Source organism: Mobula birostris, chromosome 26, assembly GCF_030028105.1.
Source record: "Mobula birostris isolate sMobBir1 chromosome 26, sMobBir1.hap1, whole genome shotgun sequence".
Taxonomy (NCBI): Eukaryota; Metazoa; Chordata; class Chondrichthyes; order Myliobatiformes; family Myliobatidae; genus Mobula; species Mobula birostris.
In genome coordinates, this window is record NC_092395.1 from 13,047,167 (window position 1) to 13,071,851 (window position 24,685).

General features: G+C 42.3%; 2 long non-coding RNA genes across 3 annotated transcripts in view; one reads left to right on the forward strand and one right to left on the reverse strand.

Annotated features, from left to right (window-relative positions):
• Nucleotides 1-504: 504 nt before the first annotated feature.
• LOC140188025 (uncharacterized) lies at nucleotides 505-20,663 on the forward strand. Of its 2 annotated transcripts, none has more exons than XR_011883208.1 (4): nucleotides 505-704; nucleotides 10,585-10,694; nucleotides 10,882-14,756; nucleotides 20,504-20,663. It is a non-coding gene; the product is annotated as an uncharacterized lncRNA (long non-coding RNA). The 2 variants fall into 2 exon arrangements; XR_011883209.1 differs by having other exon boundaries at nucleotides 505-692.
• Nucleotides 20,664-21,437: 774 nt separating this feature from the next.
• LOC140188026 (uncharacterized) overlaps nucleotides 21,438-24,685 on the reverse strand; it is a 54,869-nt gene continuing 51,621 nt past the window's right edge. Inside the window, exon 4 of the long non-coding RNA XR_011883210.1 lies at nucleotides 21,438-23,006. This is a non-coding gene — a long non-coding RNA (uncharacterized lncRNA). The remainder of the gene's footprint in view (nucleotides 23,007-24,685) is intronic.

Consider the following 24,685-nt stretch of genomic DNA (forward strand, 5'->3'; position numbering starts at 1 on the left):
TTGCTGTGTCCTGTGTGATTCTGCCTAATATTTCGGGATGTGTGGGCTGCCCCATCACATTGTTAACCTGTGTTGGCTGTTAATGCAAACAAAGCTTTTCACTGTATGTTTCCATGTACATGTGATAAATTAATGTGAATCTGAAGTTTCTTGTTGTCATCGGCATACATACCCAGTGTATAAATGCAAAAATCTTAGCTTCTGTAGCAGCGGCCTGGTACTTTATAAACATGACAAACATAAATTAACATTAATTTAAATTAACAAAGATAGTATATCATGATTTACTGCATACAAATTGATCCATGTAGTTCATCTATTAGAACACCAGCTATACTTAAAAACTATCTTTTAGCTGTAAACTGCTTGGTGTTTGTTACAGTGCCCCACAACTTTCTTGAGAGGAGAGCAAGATTAACATTCCACATGATGTGGGAGTGAGAAGAGACGAGGATACTAATGTCCAGCAGACCAGCAGTCAGAGTTCTTGGCAGTGATTCAGGAGCTCAAATCCCACCATAGTAGTTGGGAATTTAAATTCTCGTAATTAAATAAAATCTGGAAAAAGCAGTGCGGAGGAAAGCAAGCATCACGAACATTACAATGAGACCATTCTGTTGATGTAAGAAACTTATCTGGCTCCCCAGTATTCTTCAAGAAAGGAATTCTGCCATCTTTATCCAGTCTGTCGAGTAAGTGGTTCAGTAAGTATATCTGCTGCCTCACAGTTCAGAGAAACAGTTTTAATCCTGACACATTCTCCCTGTGGTCACATGGATTTCCTCATGGTGTTCTATTTCTCTCCTGCAACCTAAAGTCAAGTATGTTGGTAGGTTACACACACCAAAGTTGCTGGTGAACGCAACAGGCCAGGCAGCATCTCTAGGAAGAGGTACAGTCGACGTTTCGGGCCAAGACCCTTCATCAGGACTAACTGAAGGAAGAGCTAGTAAGAGATTTGAAAGTGGGAGGGGGAGGGGGAGATCCAAAATGATAGGAGAAGACAGGAGGGGGAGGGATGGAGCCGAGAGCTGGACAGGTGATTGACAAAAGGGATATGAGTGGATCATGGGACAGGAGGCCCAGGGAGAAGGAAAAGGGGGAGGGGAGGGAAAAAACCCAGAGGATGGGCAAGGGGTATAGTCAGAGGGACAGAGGGAGAAAAAGGAGAGAGAGAGAGAAAGAAAGAATGTGTGTATATAAATAAATAATGGATGAGGTACGAGGGGGAGGTGGGGCATTAGCAGAAGTTAGAGAAGTCAATGTTCATGCCATCAGGTTGGAGGCTACCCAGACAGATCAGCAACTTTGGTGTGTGTTGCTTGAATTTCCAGCATCTGCAGAATTCCTCGTGTTTATGTTGGTAGGTTAATTGGATATTCCATTATTCCCCGAGGGAATAATAAGTGGAGGAAGAGGAATTGATGGGAATGCGGGAAGGTACAAGTACCTCAGGACTCACACAACCAGCTTCAGGAACATTTACCACCCCTCAACCATCAAGCCCTTGAACCAAAATGGATAACTACACTTTATCATTGAAATGTTCCCACAACCAATGGACTCACTTTCAAGAACTCTTTATCTCAAGTTCTCAATATTTATTGTTGATTTACTTACTTATTATTATTTCTTCTTTTTGCGTTTGCACACTTCGTTGACTTCTATACTTCTGTTGCACAGCTTAGTTGGGTGTACTTTCATTGATTATTTTATGCTTATTATTCAATAAATTTATTGAGTATGCCCACTAGGAAATGAATCTCAGAGTTGTATATGGTAACGTATATGTACTTTGATAATTTACTTTGATAAAATGGCTGAGGGTATGATTAGTAGGTGCTTGATGGTCAGTTTGGACCCAATGAGTTTAAGATCCTGGTTCAATGTTGCAGTCCTCGATGACTTTATGGGGCATGTGACTCCAGACCAATATTCCCTTTAAGGTGTGTGCACATGCACGCGCATACATCTTTTGCTACTAGCGCACAAAGGAATTTAAACTGTGCACAAAAGTTTGTCACCCTCTACCTCATTGGCATGTTAAGTATGTTTCAAGATCGTACACAATCACACTTCCTTTCCCATTGTCTGATGTGGACGGTATTGACAATGTGGAGACATGAATGATTTGTCTGCAGATTTTAGAACTGGCTTATTTATACTGCTTTTATTGAAGAAATTACTGATTCACTGTGTTGAACTCCAAAGTTGCAAAGGGTGTGAAGCACAAAAGAACTGTTACTTCATTTAAAGTGAAATGGCTTAATGAAACAGTAAAAACTGCTATACAGAAAGCTCATGAGGCCAGGAGCGTGCAGCTACCTGAAATATTTATGTACAATACAGAAACTGGTGTCACCTGTGTGTATTGCGTGTATTCCACTTAAAAATTCAGTGCGTACATGTTGTTGTCACTGGGCAAAAAATGGCACAGCACAAGATTTTTGCACACACCGATCATTACAAGTTAGAAACAGATATCTTCAGCAATTTATGTAGTCTTTCATCTTCATGTTTAGTCCACTTTCAACCGTTCCCGGAAAGGTTTGCCACTAGGTATGTTTGTTATGTGCTCTGTTGTATGACTTAGGTGATCATAGTCTTTCCCTGACCATGGCAAACTTTTCTTGGCAAGGTTTTCTACAGAAGGCCATTGCCTTCTTTTGGGCAGTGTCTTTACAAGACAAGTGTCCCCAGCCATTATCAATACTCTTCAGAAATTGTCTGCCTGGTGTCAACGGTCGCATAACCAGGACTTGTGATGTGGTTCAGCTGCTCATATGACCATCCACCATCTGCTCCCATGGCTTCACATGACCCTGCTTGGGAGGGTGGTTAAGCAGGTGCTACACCTTGCCCAACAGTGACCTGCAGGCTAGCGAAATGATGGTTCACCTTGCACTTCCTTTGGTAGAGGCATATCTCCACTCTGCCACCCGTTCAGTGTATTAACACAACTATTCTGGTCCACCGAGCAACCTCATCTCTTTCTTAACCTAAAACCCCTCGTGCCATCATGAGAAACTGATGTGACATGATAAATTCAACCAAAACTTGAAGGCTTGACCACACCTAACTCAAATAATCGCAATTCCTTTGTAAAAATGAGTGTGACTAATTCATTAACCTTGGCCAACCTTGTCCCCTTTGGAATATTGATGGCTCATACTACAGTCCTAACCTGCTCAAAGCTGAGACTTACCCTTGCAAACAGGTGGATTTATTGACGGAGTGCACTTTACTGTTCCTTATGGTGGGGGAAGACTAAATATTTCCTTGTTCCTGGTGACAAAACAGCTGGTGAACCCAATAAAAGAAGCTGCATCAGGATAGTTTATCAATCAGATAGCTTCACCTACAGCTCACCACTATAGTAACCATGGACTCACCCTTTCAACCATTTCACTTCATCATATCCAGGTTTTGTGGAAATGGAGTTCCTCTGTAAGCCAATATAGGTATGATGGGTGATATGATCTCGTTTTACATTATAAAGGAACATGGCATGTTCTTGAATCTGGATTCAGACATAGTGCATAATTCAGACTATGGAACACTATATGATATCAAAATGAAGCTAGACAACCATGATGAAAGAAGAGTTCACGCTTAGAATTATGGTGTCATATATGTACTTCGATAATAAATTTACTTCAAAGTTCAAAGTAAGTTAATTATCAAAATATATATATTTTTAATGATTGAGATACAACGCGGAATAGGCCCTTCTGGCATTTCGCCCCACGCTGTCCAGCTCCCCCGATTTAATCCCAGCCTAATCCTGAGACAATTTACAATGTCCAACCTACCAACCAGTATGTCTTCAGTCTGTGGTAGGAAACCGGAGCACCCAGAGGAAACCCATGCAGTCACAGTCTGTAAATTCCTTACAGACAGCGGTGGGAATTGAACCCAGATCACTGGTATTATAAAGCGTTGTGCTAAACGCTGTGCTACTGTGCTGCCCTAATACGTGCTTGTGTATATAGTATATATGTAATTATATAGTACATCGATTTGGTGCCACAAACATCACAATGGGTCTTGTAAACAAGAGAAAATCTGCGGATGTTGGAAATCCAAGCAACACTCACAAAATGTTGGAGGAACTCAGCCGGCCAAGCAGCATCTGTGGAAAGAACAGCCGACATTTCAGGATGAGACCTTTCTTCAGAACTGGAGAAAAAAGATGAGAAGTCAGAGTAAGAGGTGGGGGAGGGGACAAGTGAAACCAGGATGGGTGGAAAGATGTGAAGTAGAGCTAAGAAATCGATTGGTGAAAGAGATAAAGGGCTGGAGAAGGGGATATCTGACAGGAGAGGACAGAAGGCCGTGGAAGAAAGGAAATGGGGAAGAGCACCAAAGGGAAGTGATGGGCAGGTAAGGATATAAGGTGAGAGAAGGAAATGGGAGTAGAGAGTGGTGGAGGAGGCGAGGGCTCATTACCGAAGGTTCGAGAAAAAGATATTCATGCCATATCAGGCTACCCCGATGGAATGTAAGGTGTTGCTCCTCCAACCTGAATCGCAGCAGTAGAGGAGGCCATTAACTGTCATGGCGGAATGGGAATGGGAAGTGGAATTGAAGTGAGTGGCCGCTGGGAGATCACACTTTTTCTGGCGGACGGAGCATAAGTGCTTGGCCAAGTGGTCTCCCAATCTACATTTAGTCTCATCGATATACAAGAGGCCATACAGGAACACCGGACACAGTATATGACCCCAACAGACTCCCGTGAAGTGTCGCTTCACCTGAAAGGACTGTTTGGGGCCGTGAATGGTAGTGAAGGAGGAAGTGTAGGTGCAGGTTAGCACTTGTCTACTTGCAAGGATAAGTGCCAGGAGGGAGGTCAGTGGGGAGGGACAAATGGACAATTGAATTTCTTCCTCTGAACAACCCCCCCCCCCATCTTCTTACTCTAACTTCTCATCTTTTTTCTCCAGTTCTGATGAAGGGTCATGACCCAAAACGACTTTTCCATAGATGCTCTTTGGCTTGCTGAGTTCCTACAGCATTTTGTGTGTGATAAGTGGATCTTGTAACTTAGTTGGCTTTAAAGTGAGAATTTGAACATTAACTACTTTCAATCTGTTTAATTCACTTGTATTATTCCTATGTTACTAAACCTTTACCTTGTGGATGAAAGCTAACAAAACCATTTCTGCTCCTCTGGGAGGGGATTTAATGTAGATGAACCATGTGATTTCAACTCAATTGCTAAAAATCCCTCTAACACAGATGATCTCATATACACACACGCACACTCCGTTCCTGACTGTTGTGTCACAATTGCTCAATTACATTTAGAAGACATTTAGAGAAACATATATTCAGAAAGCAACACTCACAACACACTGGAGGAACTCAGCAGGTCGGGCAGCATCCGTGGAAAAGATTGGTCGATGGTTCGGGCCGGAACCCTTCGTCAGGACTGTGGCCGGGAAGGGTTCCGGCCCGAACCATCGACCAATCTTTTCCATGGATGCTGCCTGACCTGCTGAGTTCCTCCAGTGTGTTGTGAGTGTTGCTTTGACCCCAGCATCTGCAGATTATTTTGTGTTTATATATTCAGAAAGGGTTGGAGAGAGGGAGAGAGAGAGAGGGAGGAGAAATGGGGCAAATGTGGGCAAATGGTCTAGCTTAAGTAGGGATCTAGGTTGGCATGGAGGACTGTCTCAGGGTCAAGGGTCAGAGTGAAGTGGCAATGGAGAGGGGTACACTCTAAATGAAAAGAACTAGTATGAAGCCCAAATTCTGTGTGTGTGTGTGTGTGTGTGTGTGTGTGTGTGTGTGTGTGTGTGTGTATATGTGTGTGTGTGTGTGTGTGTGTGTGTGTGTGTGTGTGTGCATGCGTTTCTACTCAGCAGTGACAGAAGCATTCATGAGATTTCGCTCTTTCTGTGATTTTCGGTCGAGGCTCTACAATACACCCACCATACAGAACAAATAAAAACCAGTGCTCCAGCTCCCGGGAAGTGAAATGAAATGCTGGTTGATTATTCAGTCAATGCTATGTTGTTGCAGCTTAAGTTTTTCAATATTGTAAATTCACTTTTGCAATATATTTTCAATCAGTCAGTGCTGACATTTCACTTGTGATCATAAATTTATTCTGTGGATGGGAACAAATGGAGCCATTTCAGGTTGTGTTGATCTGGAAGGAAATTTATCATATCTGGATCATGTGGAGTAAAGCTATTAATTTTGATGTGTGTCAGCTATGTCAATAGTTAGTTTTAGATGGAATCCATTGACTCACTTTTATGGGTCTACCTGATATTGCTACACAATGTTAATTTAGTGACTTTAAGATAAAGGTGACTGAACTCTGCGCATTCAAACGTACATTAATGCTTTGAAGATTACAATTTTATTTGTAAGCTGTTTAAAAATCAATAGAGGTGGAATGTATGCTATTCAGTTTGAAGCCTAGTCCCAAGAAGTTTTAAAGGTTAAATAGCTCCTGCCGTTGTTGAACCTGAAGAAGGATCTCAGCCCAAAATGTCGACTGTTCATCGCAGGAACAAACCTCACCAATGAGCACATCCACAAGGAGCACTGCCACAAGAAAGCAGCATCCATCATCAAGGACCCTACCATACAGGCCATGCTGTCTCCTCACTGCTACCATCCAGCAGGAGGTACAGGAGCCTTTTAGGTCCCACTCCACCAGGTTCAGGAACAGTTATTACCCTTCAATCAACAGGCTCCTGAACCAGGTGGATTACTTCACTCACCTCAAAACTGAACTGATTCCACAACCTTTGGATTCACTTCCAAGGACACTACAGCTCATGTTCTCATTATTATCTATCTATCTATTTGCCTATTTATATACAGTACCTTGCAAAAGTATACATGCACATATACATAGCTAGGGTGCTGAAGACTTTTGCACAGTACTATATTTATATATATATTGCTTTTTATTGTATTTGCACTTTGTCCTCTTTTGCAAATTGGTTGTTTGTCAGTCGTTGTGTGTAGTTTTTCATTGACTCTATTGAATTTATTTGCTCTACTGTGAATGCCTGCAAGAAAACAAATCACAGGGTAGCCATTGGTGACATAGACGCATTTTGTTAATAAATTTATTTTGAACTTTGAACTTTGAGCTTTTGTTCCTTCCTCGCCATAGATGCTATCTGACCTGCTGAGTTCCTTCAGCATTTTGTGCGTGTGTTGCTCTGGATTTCCAGCATCTGCAGAATATCTTGTGTTTATGATTTCCAGCTGGTTTTGCCAGGATTAACTAGTGTTACATGAAGAGGCTTGATTTGTCCCAGTGGCTTAGACAATAGACAATAGACAATAGGTGCAGGAGTAGGCCATTCAGCCCATCGAGCTAGCACTGCCATTCACTGTGATCATGGCTGATCATCCACAATCAGTATCCAGTTCCTGCCTTATCCCCATAACCTTTGATTCTGCTATCTTTAAGAGCTCTATCCATCTCTTTCTTGAAAGCATCCCGAGACTTGGACTCCACAGCCTTCTGGGACAGAGCATTCCATATATCCACCACTGTCTGGGTGAAAAAGTTTTTCCTCAACTCCGTTCTAAATGGCTTACCCTTTATTCTTAAACTGTGGCCTCTGGTTCTGGATTCACCCATCAGCGGGAACATGCTTCCTGCCTCCAGCATGTCCAATCCCTTAATAATCTTATATGTTTTAATAAGATCCCCTCTCAGCCTTCTAAATTCCAGAGTATACAAGCCCAGTCACTCCAATCTTTCGACATATGACAGTCCCGCCGTCCCGGGAATTAACCTTGTGAACCTACGCTGCCTCAATAGCAAGAATGTCCTTCCTCAAATTTGGAGACCAAAACTGCACACAGTACTCCAGGTGTGGTCTCACCAGGGTCCTGTACAGCTGCAGAAGGACCTCTTTGTTCCTATACTCAATTCCCCTTGTTATGAAGGCCAGTATGCCATTAGCTTTCTTCACTGCCTGCTGTACTTGCATGCTTGCTTTCAATGACTGATGTACAAGAACACCGAAATCTCGTTGTGCTTCCCCTTTTCCGAACTTGACTCCATTTAGATAATAATCTGCCTTCCTGTTCTTACCACCAAAGTGGATAACCTCACATTTATCCACATTAAACTGCATCTGCCATGCATCTGCCCACTTACCCAGCCTGTCCAAGTCACCCTGCATTCTCATAACATCCTCCTCACATTTCACACTGCCACCCAGCTTAGTGTCATCGGCAAATTTGCTAAGGTTACTTTTAATTCCCTCATCTAAGTCATTAATATATATTGTAAACAGCTGCGGTCCCAGCACTGAACCCTGCGCTACCCCACTGGTCACCGCCTGCCATTCCGAAAGGGACCCGTTAATCGCTACTCTTTGTTTTCTGTCAGCCAGTCAATTTTCAATCCATGTCAGTACTCTGCCCCCAATACCATGCGCCCTAATTCTGCCCACTAATCTCCTATGTGGGACTTTATCAAAGGCTTGGGTAATGATTAGACAAAACAGCAGATCCATGCCCAGAAGGCCCTTAATTTCACGATCCTTCCCTTCTGCCTTGCAGTCATGTGCATCCTGCAGTAATGTTCACTGAAAAAGCATTTTCTGTTGGGATTTTGTTAGAGGTTTCTTTGTTCCCAGTCAACATGGAATAAAACTTTTCTTCAAGCTCACTCTACGTTATCTTCTTTGACGAGAGCTCTTAGGAACTGTTAAAGAAGATGCAAGTGGTCCTTTAGTAAACTCTTATTTCAGTCTGGGGCAAACAATGACCATGAATATATGGCCTTTCAGATAATTTCAACTATTATGGTATTTCACCCACTTACTACTTTAATGGCAATAATGACATCTCAATAGTTTAGCTCGATTGTCATAATGAAATATGGAATGTTATAAGGATACATTAAAATTAATATTCTTTCAAAGAGATCCATATTTGGATAATAAGAAATCCAAAATTAATGGGGTTAGTACTGGGGTGTGTTGCTATGGGAAATATTAGCCGTGATTGTAATGAATGCGGGAGCATGTATATGAAGCTGTTCTGTTTATTATGGTCTTAGACTTTTTTGATCAAAACAGTTGACTCTCTATCACCTATTACTATTGATATTGTCTCATACACTGTGGTAGTGTATATAGTGAGTCAACAGGAAGTGTGGACAGATGAATAGATAGGAGGCTCTTCAGTACATGGAAGTGTGGATTGTAATCAGAGTCAGGTTCCCTATGGTTTTTATAGCCATGAATGGCAGTAGGGATAAGCTCCCACTACCTTTTAAGTGCTCTCAATAACACATTCCACAAATAGTCTCTGGCAACAAAGTCCAGCTCCTGGTCTTCACATGTAGTTTAGCTACCAAGCACAACCGTTTCTACCGACAGGAGAAGGGACAAAGTTGGGTTACTGGCACCTTAAAACCAGTCGCTTTAGGCAGATGGGACTTGTTAGCTGTGGACGGCGGATCATCCAGTAGAAGGAAAACTCTGATCTCAAACCTCCACTTCCTTGTGGCTATCCATGGGGTAGGCTTTGGGAGTAAACCTCAAGCAAATATCCAGAGCTGGAGTCCCTACATTGAGTTCCAACTCTGACTGGCAACTCCTGCGATGCTGCTGGTGCCAAACTGTATTGGTCTCTGCCGTTCCTTTGGATTCATCAGCTGCATGGAGAGGGGGTAGGCTGCTAATGGGCAACAGCTTGCTCTCCATATCGTGCTGCCCTGGCTTGTGAATCACATAGAAAACTGTGATGCAACATCCATGGTTGACCCCTCCCAGTAGTGGGCCTCAAATCAAAAGATCTGGCACTGGAGGTTTAAAAGATCTGTCTACTTTAAATGGAAGTTAATCTTTTAAGTGAAGTTTCTTGAGGTGGGAACGGTTAAATCACTTTTCCCATCGGATTCCTCAGAAAGTTTTGTTTCTGTAGGCAGCCAACTGTGTCACACCCATGCAATGTTGTTAAAGGTTCAAGGCGTTGCTTGTGTGAAGCTGAAAAGCCCTTTAAATAATGTCACTTACAGTGGTATTTCACCACCTCTTGTTTTAATACGAACCTGTCAATAGTTTGCTACCTCTATTATAATAATGAAATAAGGAATGATAAAAGGATACATTAAACTTCATGCTCTTTCATACAGATAAATGTTTGGATATTAAGAAAACTAAAACTTTTGGATTTAGTGTTGCGATGTGTTAATGAGGTAAATGATTAGCCATGATTGTAATGAATGGGTTCCTGGACTATCCAGGAGCCATTGAGTTTTGAATTAACTTCACTTGCCTCAGTGCTGAACTGTCTCCATGGCTGTGGACTCGGAGACTCTGCGGTTCATGTTCTGTGTGTTATTTGTTTACTTTTTAAAAAATTGTTTGCACAATTTGTTCTTTTTTTTGTACATTGGGTGTTTGACTGTCTTTGTTGTGTGGGCTTTTTTAAATGGGTTTTATTGTGTTTCTTTGTTTTGTGGCTGCCTACAGGATGACAATCTCAAAGTTGTACATAGTATACCTACTTTGATAATAAATGTACTTTGAACTTTGAATGGAGGAGCACATGTAATGAGCTAATTACTATTTCTTACGTTTGTAGGCTTTTGTGATAGAGGCAGATGACTCTCTACTGCCTGTTACTATTGAGATTGGTCATGTGTTCTGTGATTGCCAGCTTGTGGTGTGGTGGCATCAGTACCAGACTTCGAGGTGAGTGGTCCTGGGTTCGAATCCGGCGGGCTTCTTTCCATCAGTGTTCGGCCTCATTAAAACAGGCAAAATGCTAAAAAAACAGCAAGGCTCCCTCCCGATGCACCACAAGGCATGGAAAGGGATAATGTAATAATATATACAGTGAAACAATGAAAAACTTTAGCTTTGTATGTCTTCCACACAGATCATGCCTTACATAATTACACTGAGGTCTCCTTCAAGGATCGTCACCTTGTCATGGTGGAGAAGCTTATGATTTCCTGAGTGGTGCCGTCTAGAGCTTGGTTCCTGGCCGGGTCATCCTTGGCAATAAGGTCAAGGAAGAGGTTCCATACAAAGACCAATCCAACCAAAACCTCAGTGGTGGCAGAAGATGATGACACATCACGGTGGCAGTGAAGACGGGGGAACGCTGCAGCAATGAAGGATACCCAATCATTTTGCATTCCATCTCGCTGGACCCTGACCCCAATCTGCCAAGGGCTGTGCGGTGGCTACCCATGCATCAGCTCCCCACGTTAAACAAAGTTACGCACAGGCTTCTCCATTAAGACCATAACCCCTGAGGAGAACCTCATACTCGACTCAAGTGACCACACTACTGCTACTATACTGTGTGAAAACCAAATGAGACATAGGATATAGCGTTTCAGTTACAAAGAAACCACAGTGCAAACAGACAGATAAAATGCACGAGCCAAGCCAAAGCAAATTGGGAAGATAAAGCAAATTAGAAGATTTTGGAGCGTAGGAGGTTGAGAGGGGACTTGATAGAGGTGTTTAAAATTATGAGGGGGATAGATAGAGTTGACGTGGATAGGCTTTTTCCATTGAGAGTGGGGGAGATTCAAACAAGGGGACATGAGTTGAGAGTTAAAGGGTAAAAGTTTAGAGGTAACATGAGGGGGAACTTCTTTACTCAGCGAGTGGTGGCTGTGTGGAACGAGCTTCCAGCAGAAGTGGTTGAGGCAGGTTCGATGTTGTCATTTAAAGTTAAATTGGATAGATATATGGACAGGAAGGGAATGGAGGGTTATGGACCGAGTGCAGGTCGGTGGGACTAGGTGAGAGTAGGAGTTCGGCACAGACTGGAAGGGCCGAGATGGCCTGTTTCCATGCTGTAATTATTATATGGCTATATGATTATAAAGAATTCAAATGTTCATCCTTAGCATTGGAGAGGGCCATTGAGGTGGGATAGAAATTATCCTTGAGGCTGGTTTATATTCTTTCTTCAGTCCGATGGGAGAGGGGAGAACAATAGAATGACCAGGGTGGGAGGAGTCCTTGAGGCAGCAGGAATTCTAGATAGAATCAGTGGAGGAGAGGCTATCCAATACATGTAAATATGGTGCGTATTCAGTCACGAAAGGTCACATGACTGGCACTGGAGGACATGTTTACTCTAAACAGAAGTCAATCTTTTAAGATTAGTTTCTTGAGATGGAAACGGTTAAATCATTTCCCACATCGGACTCCTTGGCAACAGACAGTTTTTTTTCCGTAGTCAGCCAACTGTGTCACGCCCATGCTAAAGGTTCAAGGCGTTGCTTGTGTGAACCTGGAAAGCACAAAAGGTATCCAGCTACAAGAGCCAGAAATAATAAACATGGTATTGAACCTATGTGTTCCCTAAATTACCTTGCATGCCATAATCTTGGCCATCTAAGCCAGGCGTTGTGCTGTGGAGATATTTTTTCTTACCATTTGTTAACAATACAATATTGCATGAAGCAATAGAGTTCCATTTCAACTTAATAGCTAGAAATTAAATACATACTTAGTGGCTGCTTTATTAGGTACAACTGTGCATCTGCTTGTTAATGCAAATATCTAATCAGCCAATCATGTGGCAGCAACTCAATGAATAAAAGCTTGCAGACATGGTCAAGAGGTTCAGCTGTTGCTCAGACCAAATATCAGAATGGGGAAGAAATTTGATCTGTGTGACTTTGGCCATGGAATGTTTGTTGGTGCCAGATGGGGTGGTCTGAGTATCTCAGAAACGACTGGGATTTTCCTATACAACAGTCTCTAGAGCTTACAGGAATGGTGTGAAAAGCACAAAAAAAGAGCATCCAGTGAGCGGCGGTTCTGAGAGCAAAATTGTGTTGTTAATGAGAGAGGTCAGAGGACAATGGTCAGACTAGTCCAAGCTGATAGGAAAGCAAGAGTAATGTGTTACAACAATGGTGTGCAGTAGAGCATCTCTGAAGCCTCAACATGTTGAACATTGAAGTGGATGGGCTACAGCAGCAGAAGACCACGGACATACTCTCTGTGGCCACTTCATAAAGTTAAAGTCATAGAAAAGTGCAGCACAGAAACAAGTTCTTTGGCCCACCTAGTCCATGCTGAAACATTTAAACTGCCTGCTCCCATCGGCCTGCACTTCCATGCCCCTACCATCTATGCACCTATCCAAACTTCTCTTAAACGTTTAAATCAATTTCACATGCACCACTTGCACTGGCAGCTCGTTCCACATGCTCACAACCCTCAGAGTGAAGAAGTTTCCTCTCATGTTCTTCTTAAACTTTTCACATTTCACCCTTAACGCATGACCTCTGGTTATAGCCCTACTTTATTGGGTTAATGAACGAAGTAGCCACTGAGTAAATGTAATCAGCCATCCACTCTGATTTTTCTTCCACTGTAATTTTGACTAACATTTAATCTTACAATAAAAACTTGAATATGATCTTCATCAAAACCACTGGAGGAAGTTCACTGAGCATTCAAATTGATCTTCTTTTGGCTCATTAACTCAGTGATCCCGTATGCCGTTAGGCAAATAATGGCAATGGTTTTCACTAATAAGTGAACAGAACAAATAAATTTATCTGCAGTCCACTCCTAGCTTGAACCACAACTTTGCCCCTGTTGCAAACCAAAATATCGTGGATTCCCAAAATCCACAATAAAACAAGATGTACAAAGGATTAGGTTGCATGCATTGAGGGTGAAACAGGGGCCAGCTCCTCCACTCCATCTGCCAAAGTGGAAATTCCCTGTGGCCAAACATTTTAATTCTCATTCCCGTTCTCTTTCCAACATGTCTGTCCATGACCTTCTCTTGTGCCAAGATGAGGCCACCCTCAGAGAGGGGGAGCAACACCTCATATTCTGTCTGAGTAGCCTCCAACCTGATGGCATGAACATCAATTTCTCCTTCTGGTTAAAAAAAAAAAATCCCTCCCCATCCCCTCTTCTTCTGTTCCTTACTCTGGCTCTTCTCACCTGCTCACCACCTCCCCCGGATCCCCCCCTCCTTCCCTTTCTCCTGTGGTCCACTCTCCTCTCCAGTCAGATTCCTTCCTCCCCAGCATTCTGTGTGTGTTGCTTTGGTTTTCCAGCATCTGCAGAATTTTTCTTGTTTATGAACTGGGGCTAATTCTGTTCAATGTTTATCAACCTGAAGCATAGAATATAGAACAGTACAGCACAGGAACAGGCCCTTCAGCCCACAGTGCCTGTGTCAGCATGATGCCAAACTAAACCAATCCCTCCAGCCCACACATTATCCATATTTCTCTGTGACAGAGAGTAGTTGGTAAACACATTCCTTACACACACACATTCCAGTGCCAACATAGCATACCCACAATGCTCGGCAAAACACCACAGAACACAACAACAGAACGACAGCAGCAAAACAGTTTCTCTCTCTCCCTCCCACCCACGTACTTACACAGTCCTCTAACCCTGAAGCATTCCATATTCTTCAGCCACCAGCCTCCAACGCACCTGGATCTGGACTCGGATTAGGATATGGACACAGGCACACAGCCATTGGGTGCCTGACTCACAGGGGTTCATAGACCTGGAGCTCCAGCTAACAGGCCTCAACCACCAGACTTCCATTTTGACCTTCAGGCCCTGATCCTCGAACACTAGGCCTCGGATTCTGGTCTCACCGATTCATGAACCTAGGGGCCATCAGACTTCGTTATTCCTGCCCCCACTTAACTCGTATACCGAGACCCACCGACAACTCGCAGACTTTGTGAGAGCCACCAACTTACTTGTGTCAGCCAGACATCCCAGCCCTTCCCACAGGTAACGGTTTCTCATGTATTAGTTGTACACATGGATTAACTATAAATAATGCAGTCAAAGAAACATCTACATGTATGTACACACACACACACACACACACACACACACACACACACACACACACACACACACACACACACACACACACACACACACACACACACACAACCGGTGAGCTCATCTACTGCACATGAAACATTGTCATAGTGAAGCAACAGCCATCATCAAAGGCCCTCACCACCCAGGCCATGCTCTTTTCTTGCTGCTGCCATCAGGTAGACGTTACAAGTGCTTCAGGACTTGCACCATCAGCTTCAAGAACAGTTACTACCCCTCAACTATCAGGCTCTTGAACCAAAGAGGATAAATACACTTATCCATTGAGGTGTTCCCACAACAAATAATCTCACATTAAGGATTCTTTACCTTGTTTTTTTTTCATGTTCGTTACTTATTGTTATTTGTTTATATTTTCATTTGCACAGTTTGTTGTCTTCTCTGCTCTACCTGATCTTTCATTGATCCTGTCTAGAGTTACTATCCTATAGATTTGATAAATATGCCAGCAGGAAAAAGATTCTCATGGTTGTATGTGGTGATACATATATACTCTGATAATAAAATTTATTTTGAACTTTAAGCCTGGGCACCTCATGATAAATGTGCAATGAAGAACAGGGGAAAAATGCTTAAGCAGAGTATCATTAATTTGGCAACAAAAGAAAGAAAATGGTGGCTAAAACACAACCTGAGAGTTGATAATAAAGGATGTGAATCATTCTCATCCTGCCTGAAGATATTTTTCAAGGTTAATAATATTTTGAGCTATAAGACAGCATTGGAAATGCACGGGCCTTGAATACTAGAGGGAGAGAAAGGAAGAAGGCAATATCACTCATGGAAATCACTTCCAAAGTGTATCATGAGCTCACTAATATATCAGCTACAGATGTCTCATGTGCAAAGGTAGCTCAGAGTTTGAAAGAAAACTTTAACCTGCAGCCACTGGAGATAATGAAAAGCTGTAAATCTGGGACATGCAATAAGAAGCTGGAGAAGTGAGTCATCCTGATCAAAGAGCCATTAACGTATTCTAACACTGGAAGGTTTTTTTGATTGTGAATTCAAATATAAAGGAGTCTGAGAGAAAAAAAGATCCATCTACTCAATGATGCCAGGCAACAAAAGTCTTGTGTTTTATTTAGTATTTAGGAATGTGACTTCCATGGAGGTGGCAATCAAGAATGCCAGAGACTTTCATTTTGTGCCACAGTCAAAGGGTCACTCCTGAAGAAGAAACCCACACAATATGACAATGGCACTGATGAGACAATTTATTTTGAATAGCAGCTTTGCTCAAAGCCACTGTGCTGTACAACAACAGATCCAGATTTATTTTAAACATGAGAAAGTCTGGAGATGCAGGAAATCCAAAGCAACACACACAGCGTGCTGGAGGAACTCAGCAGGTCAGGCAGCATTTGTGGAAGTGAATGAACAGCTGACGTTTCGGGCCGAGACCCTTCTTCAAGACTGAGAAGGAAGGGAGGGGAAGCCAGAATATAAAGGTGGGGGGAGGGAAAGGAGGAGAGCTAGAAGATGGTAAGTGAAGCTAGGTGGGTAGAAAAGGCAAAGGTTTGAAGAGGAAAGAATTTGATAGAAGAGAGTAGACCACAGTCGAAAGGGTAGGAGTTGGTGATAGGCAAGGGCAAAGAGCTAAGAGGCCAAAGTGGCAAATAGAAGAAGAGGGGAGAGGTAGGAAAATATTTTTTTAACTAGAAGAAGAAATCAATTTTCATGCCAGGTTGGAGGCTACCCAGACAAAATATAAGGTGTTGCTCCTCTGCCCAGAGGGCGACTTCATTTTGGCACAAGAGAAGGCCAGGGACCAACATGTCAGAAATAAAATGTTTGGCCACCGAGAAGTTCTGTTTTTGGCAGATGGAGTGGAGGTGCTCAATAAAGTTGTCCCCCAAGTTACGACGGGGGTGGGGGGGTGGCTCACCATTTATCACACATACATCAAAGTTAATCACATCTACATCGAAACATGCAGTGAAATATATCCTCTGTGTTAGCAATCAACACACCCAAGGATGTGCTGAGTGTCGCCACACTTTCCATCGCCAACATATCATGCCCACAACGTTCAGCAGAACAGCACAAGCAACAACAACAAAGCAAAACAAATTAGGCAACGCGAGACAACACAGTTCTGATTACAAAAGCTTGTCAGGCTTGCATATTGACACAGTTGCAAAATATTCCATAAGGATATATATGATAATCATTTTGATAATCTGATGTTAATAAGCTCAGCTTAAAACCTGTTTTGGTTCCATATGGTTGTTATATCGAGGAGTGGTAGTGGGGACAAGCTCCCACTGCCTATTAAATGCCCCCACAGGCATGCGTCTCAAGTAGCCTCGGACCACCTAGTCTGGCCCCTGGCTTTCACATGTGGCTTAGCTATTAAGCCCAGCAGAACCATTTCTATGGATGGGAGATGGGGCAAAGGAGGGGGTGTTCCTGACACCTTAAAACCAGTCACTCCAAGCAGATGGGGCTCATCAGCTGTGTTGGCAGCTCATCTAGGAGAAAGAAAATGCTGATCTCAAAGCTCTGCTGCCTTGTAGCTAAACACACTCACGAGTAAAGGCTTCGGGAGTAAACCCCGAGGAAAAATCTGTAGCTGGAGTCTCTAAGTTGAGTTCAACACTGACTAGCAACTCCTGCAACGCTGCTGAACTGTATCAGTCCCTGCTGTTCCTCTGGGTTCATCAGATGTGCGGAGAGGTAGAGCTTGCTACATGGGCAACAGATTGCTCTCCATGTTGCACTGCCTTGATTTGCATATCTAGACAACAAGGATGCAACATCCATGGTCAATCCTGACCGATGGAGGCATCACAAAACATGTTCAAACACTAACAGGCAAGGAATGATTAACAGGATTTGAAAATGATTGGGAGGAAGTTTTAACAATGCAAGCTAATGCTCTGACATGGTCATTACAAGAATTGTCAGATATTAGAAGCAATTTGTTCCACCCCACTTCTCAGTGCCCTAATGTTCACTGTGTAATTCCTACCTTGGTTCATCTTGTGAAAGTGCAACAGCTCACACTTGTCTGCATTAAATTCCATCGGTTATTTTTCAGCTGGTCCAGATCCCACTGCAAAATTTGATAGCCTTCATTGCTGTCCACTACACCACCAATTTTGATATCTTCCACAAATTTTCTGATCCAGTTCACCATATCATCATCCAAATCATTAATATAGATGACAATCAAGTGACCCAACATTGATCTCTGCAGCACAGCACTGGTCACCAGCCACCAGTCAGGGAGGCAACGATCTACCCCAACTCTCTGACTTCACCTAATGTTGAATCCAATTTACTACTTCATCTTGAATGTCAAGCACTAAACCTTCTGGACCAGCCTCCCATGCAGGACATTGTCAAAGACCTTGCTAAAGTTCATATCGACAATGTCTGGAGTGCCTTTCCTTCATTAACTTTCCTGGTAATCTCCTTGTAAAACATTACAAGATTGCTTAGACATGGCCTACCGTGAGCAAAGTCATGTTGACTATCCCTAATTAGGCTCTATCTATCAAAATACTTAAACATCTTTCCTGTTTCTTAGAACACCTTCCAAGAATTTACCCATTCCTGACATCAGACTCATCAGCCCATCCTTGAAGAGATGAGACAGAATTTTGATTTGCAAATATTACTTGCTGAAATAGAGTCTAACAAAGAATCACTGTTCACTTTGCATTTATGGGAAGGTTTATTGCAATGTGATGAGATCAAATATCTATAGATTCCATTGTATCATTGTACTACCAATGGGACAACAAAGAGACAGCTGGGTGTGTTCAATAATGCTTTGTGACAAGATTGATCTTGTTTCAAGATGATTCATCAATTGGTTAAGTTTTTGCATAAATAACCTATGATTGCACTCTCTTTGACTGGTGTTCCACCAATAGAACTGTCAATGCAAGTAATTGACCTTAATAACTCGTTGGAGAGAGTAAAATAGGTAGCAGCTGAAACAAGCTATAATAACTGTGTATGACTGTAAAAAGGCACTGCTCTGAAGTGTTAAGGCCACTCTCAAGTTGGAGGAACAACATCTATATTCTGTCTGGTTGGCTTCCAACCATGAACATCGATTTCTCAAACTTCCGGTAAATACCAACCACCCCCCCCCCCCATCATTTTCCATTCTTGTTTACCTCTCACACCTTATCTCCTTACCTGCCCATCACCTCCCCCTTCCCTTTCTTCCATGGTCCTCTGTCATCTATCAGATTCCCGCTTCTCAAGTCCTTTATCTCTTCCATCAATCAATTCCCCAGCTCTTTACGTCAAACCGCCCCCCTCTCCCAGCTTCACCTATCACCTGCCAATTTGTACTTCTTCCTCTCCTCCCCCACCATCTTATTCAGACTTCTGCCCTCTTTCTTTCCAGTCCTGATGAATGGTCTTGGCCCGAAACTTCCCATCCGTAGATGCTGCCTGACCTGTAGAGTTCCTCCAGCACATTGGGTGTATGGCGTGAGATTCATTTTCTTGCAGGTATTTAAAAGAAAATAAAGAAGTGCAATAGAATTTATAAAATATTGTAAATAACAAAGACTGACATACATATCCTAAAGAATTGTTCTCGGCCTGAAATATTGACTGGATATTCCTTTCCATGGATACTGCCAGACCTGCTGAGTTCCTCCAGCAGTTTGCTGTGTTACACTGGCAAACATCTAAAAGGGGAAAAATTGTGCAAATAATAAATAAAAAAGTACATAATACAATTGTAGAGTCCTTGCAAGTGAAAATATATGTTATGGAGTCAGTTTAACATTGAGAATAGTGAAGTTATCCAGACTGGATCAAAAGCCTGATGGTTGTAGAGTAGGATTAGGATTATGAAGACACGTAGTCCTCTTTTAGTAATGCATGCATTAAGAAATGATACATTATTTCCCCTGGTATGATATCACAAAACACAGGACAGACCAAGACTGAAAAAAACTGACAAAACCACATAATTATAACATATAGTTACAACAGTGCACAATACCATAACTTGATGAAGAAGTCCATGAGCACAGTAAAGTCCAAAGTTTCTCAAATGTCCCACATCTCACACAGACGGGAGAAGGAAGAAAAACTCTCCCTGCCATGCCGACCACAATCCGACTCTGAGTCATCCGAAAACTTCGAGCTCTGATCAGCTCTCCGACACCGAGTACTGAGCGCCATCTCTGTCCGAACGATTCGACCTCCTTCTCGGTTGCCAAAAACAGGCAAGGCCTACTCTCCGAAAGATTCCTGACCACACAGTAACAACAGCAGCGAACGGGCATTTAACAGATATGATATCATTTTTCACCGGAGAGCTGCGCACCATCTTCTCCTCCCACCAATAATACCTGTTTCTGAACCTGGTGCTGTGGCTCCTAAGACCCCTGTACCTTCTGCCTGATGGTAGTAATGAGAACAGAGCATAGCCTGGATGGTGGGGTCCTTCATGTTGGACATTACTTTCATGTGGCAGTGCTTTGTACCCGTTTAACCACTAAACAAGTACTAGATTCAGAAGAGTGATCTTCTTGAGTGGGAGGAGCTAAAGATGGCACCAGAAGTCTTTGCAGACCAGGGTGACTTCTTTCCTTTCTCCCATGAAACAGTTTAAGCCTCCTCTTCTCATGCCTTCTTGTTTTCATTTTCAGGGTGGCTGTGATCCTGTTGGAATCCATGACCTACGGCTGTGCTCAAATGACGTTCTTCACTTTCAGAATGTGCCGAGCAGCCTGGCTTTTCATTATCTGCTGGAGCAAGCGGAGAGGGGGAAGGACTGATGCTTTTGCTGCTGCCTGTGCATGGGAGGGGAGGGGAAGTTGGGGTTCTAACATTTTCTGTCATTCATTCTTTGGGCTTTTTTTTCTCTGTTTCGTGGACATCTGTGAAGAGTAAGAGTTTCAAGTTGTATACTGTATACGTTCTCGGACTTTAAATTGAACCATTGACCATTGAGGGAGCCGAAGTGTGAAGTCCAACAGAACACATAGTTTATATCAGGACCCATTTCCATAAGACTATAAGATGTAGGAAAAGAATTATGCTCCACCATTCCATTATGACTGATTTATACTTAACCCTATTTTCCTGCTTTCTCCCTGTAACATTTGACACCCTTACTAATCCCTGGCCTTTCTTGCTGTCTCTGGCCATGAATTTCACAGATTCATCACCTTCTGGCAAAATATTTTCCTTCTATTCTAAAGGGACATCATTGTATTCTGAGGCTGTGCCCTCTGGTCCTAGACTCCCCTCTGTAGGCAACATCCTCTCCACATCCACCCTATCTAGGCCTTTCAATATTCAATAGTTTTCAATGAGGTTTCCTCCCCCCCCCCACCCACCCCATGATCCAAACAGATCTCAACTTCAGATGTACCAAACAACAAATTAATGGAAAATGAGGAATGTTCATGAAGCCAACCCAGTCAGCTACACTTCACAAGAGTCCAGAACAGTGAGTTTGCAAGTTTTTCAGCTCCGGAAACAAATCCAACATCAGGGGTAGGTACTGAGCTGAAGAGGCCACACAACGATAAACACATTTCAAGATTCAAGATTCAAGTCTGTTTAATGTCATTTCCAGTACACAAGTCTAAAGGAGAACAAAATAGTTGTTACAGTAGATCCGATGCAGCACAAAAAAACACAATAAGATAAGGAATACAATAATAATTTTAAAAACACAGTAAATATAAATACTTAAGATGACTTATATACAGAGATCCATTGTATGTCTATAATGTGACACTAGGCACAGGAATGTCTGTGCATAAGGTGACTGACAGGAAATGATAAAGTATTGCTGATTGGGTGTGGAGGGGTGGGTTATTGGGTGGAGGTGTTGGTCAGCCTTATGCTTGGGGAACGCAACTGTTTTCGAGTCTACTGGTCCTGGCGTGAATGCTATGTAGATGGCAACCAAATTCTGAATGAATATAAAAAAACTGAGAAAGCCTATAAACAGTCCGAACTATAATGACTGGATATAAAAAGTGTTTATATATTTCCTTCAAGGCAGAGTGGTGTATTTATATATAGTTATATCAATATTTCTTGTGATCAAAGGACTTTGAAATATCATGCTCTGCAAGAAATAATGTTGAAAGTTTCTTGGTGTTAGAATAAACATTCCTTTTTAAAACTTTTGTGTCCTATAACTGTTAAGGTAAGCAGGAATCAGCAGTGTCCATAGACCACCTTAGAATGGGTGTATTACATCACAAACCACACAAATGTCTTCGTTTATGCCACTCAGCTATCAAAAGAAAAGAGAAATGAACCACAACATAAAATGTAAAAGAAGCTTTTTGACCTCTGTGTTACTTTGATCACCCCATGTGGATTTTGATGTCACTGTGTCAGTGATTTACACAAGGGAAGAGCTGGCAGAAAATCAGTGATGGCAGCTCAGGAATATAACTATTCCAGTACAAATACTGAAAGCAACGGAAGCGAAACTCAGTATCTCATTCTCATGATTCACACAGCACTAACTGGACATCATCACTGCCTCACTGTCTTTTATTAACACTTTCCCACTCAGATGTTTCAAAATATTTACGTTCAACGAGGACAAATTGTTCTGAGTGGGGAGAGGAGGAGTGAACTCCTGAGCAGCACAAATCTGCGTCAGATCCAGCTCAGTAAACACATGTAGCTAACTGGTGATGAAAATTATAATATCCCAGTGCATTTCCTCACGGCTCTGAATGACTTCTTCATGAACGTTCATTCAAGTTTGAGCAAGTCAGTAAAAGAATTGGGCTTTAGGCTGCTTTGTGAGTTCAGTGCTGTGACTCTGAGTGCATACAATCTACGTTTCTCCTGCTGTGTGACACAACTGAATGTTGATTGTCTTTAGGGTAGCAGAATCGGAATCAGAAACATGTTTGCGTAGTGGTTAGTGCAGCACTATTACAGGTTGGTGCGCCGGAGTTCAATTGCTGTGCCATCTATAAGGAGCTGGTACGTCCTCCCCGTGACCACGTGAGTTTCCTCCGGATAGTTCAGTTCCTTCCACAGTGCTTAGAGTACTGGTTGGTAGGTTAATTGGTCATTGTAAATTGTCCTGTGATTAGCCTACTGCTGAAGAGGTGGGCTGCTAGTCAGCACGGTTGATTGGCCCGTAAGGTCCTGATCCACGTTCTGTCTCTAAATAAAAAAACACAACAAAACTAAATTAATATCACTGGCAGATGTCATGAAATTTGTTGTTTTGCAGCAGTAGTACGCTGCAATACATACATAAATAACCATAAATTACAATATATATATTTTTTAAATATTAAATTAAATAAGTAGTGAAAAAAGAGACTAAAAATATAGTGAGGCTGTGTTCATGAATCGGTTCATTGTCCGTCCAGAAATCTGATAGCAAAGAGAAAGAGGATGTTCCTAAAATGTTGAGTATGTGTCTTCAGGCTCCTGTACCTCCTTCTTGCAGGTAACAATGAGAAGAGGGCATGCCTTGGATGATGGGGGAGCCCCTTAATGAATGATGCTGCCTTTTTTGGGTGTTGTCTTTTGAAGATGTCCTCAGTGCTGGGGAGGCTAATGCCCATGATGAAGCTGGCTGAGTTTGCAGTCCTCTGCAGCTTTTTTTGCGATGGGCCCTCCATACCAGATGGTGATGCAATCAGATAACTCAAAATACTGGATTTGCTCAGCAGGTCAGACAGCATGTATGGAGAGGTATAAATAGTTGACGTTTTGGGCCTTCAGCCCGAAATGTCGACTGTTCAGTCCTCCCCATAGATGCTGTCTGACGTGCTGAGCGCCTCCAGCATTTTGTGTACATTACTCTGGATTTTCAACATCTGCAGAACCTCTTGTGTGTATGTGTTGGTTATCATTCAGTATGGAAAGGAAACCACACTCTCGCAGTGATTATTAGAGCATTGTTAGAGAAAGACAATTTACCTCAGGACACAAAAGTAACTGGCAAATTCTTTCTTTCTTGACATATTGGACCACACAATCACTCAGTCACGAGCATTATAACTCACACCTTTGTTCTGTATCCAGGCAAAAGGACTCACTAGAGCATTGTGCAAAGGAAGCTAATGAAATAACAGCTATCCACAACCACTGAAACCACAAACTGACTCATATTGCACCATATGTTCAGCGGTTTCACATGCCTATTGCTTGACCTTTATAAATATCTCAGACATAGGCAAAGTTAAATAATTAATGGGAGGCAGAGGCAATAGAAGGGCGGCTGCGGCTGATGTGTGGAGGCAAGATCATTTCACTTGAGGGAAGAATGACTCATCCCCATCACGCTTTGCTTTCTAGATAAAGTAGTTCATACCCCTGACCACCACTGATAAAGCAGGTGATACTCAACAACTGGGACTCGTTTGGTTTATGGCATCTGATATGACAATTTACTGCATGGAGCCAATTTATTCTGAAACTATTTTAAGACACTTGCATCCCCCTTATAATAATGGACTCAGCAATGCGTTAATCCCCTGTGAACATTGACCTTAAAAACAAAGAAATGCTATTCTATTATAGATTATTTCCACATGATTACAAGGACTGCTTCCTTGCAAATTATGATTTTTATCGCACCCACGTGAGCAGGAAGCTGGTGTTATGCTGGCTGTCATTATTTATCACCCTCTGCTTGCTACAAGCAGCCTGGCAGTGTAAACAGTCGATTATCATATGGATATGTTAGAAATTGAGAAATGCAGGAGGGCCTTTGCAATGGACATGATTAATTTTCACAGTTTTAATTTGTAATAAATAAACACCCATTAAACATCCTTTTACAATCCGAATATTTGTGTTGCCGGTAATAATTGATTGATCCTTCAGGC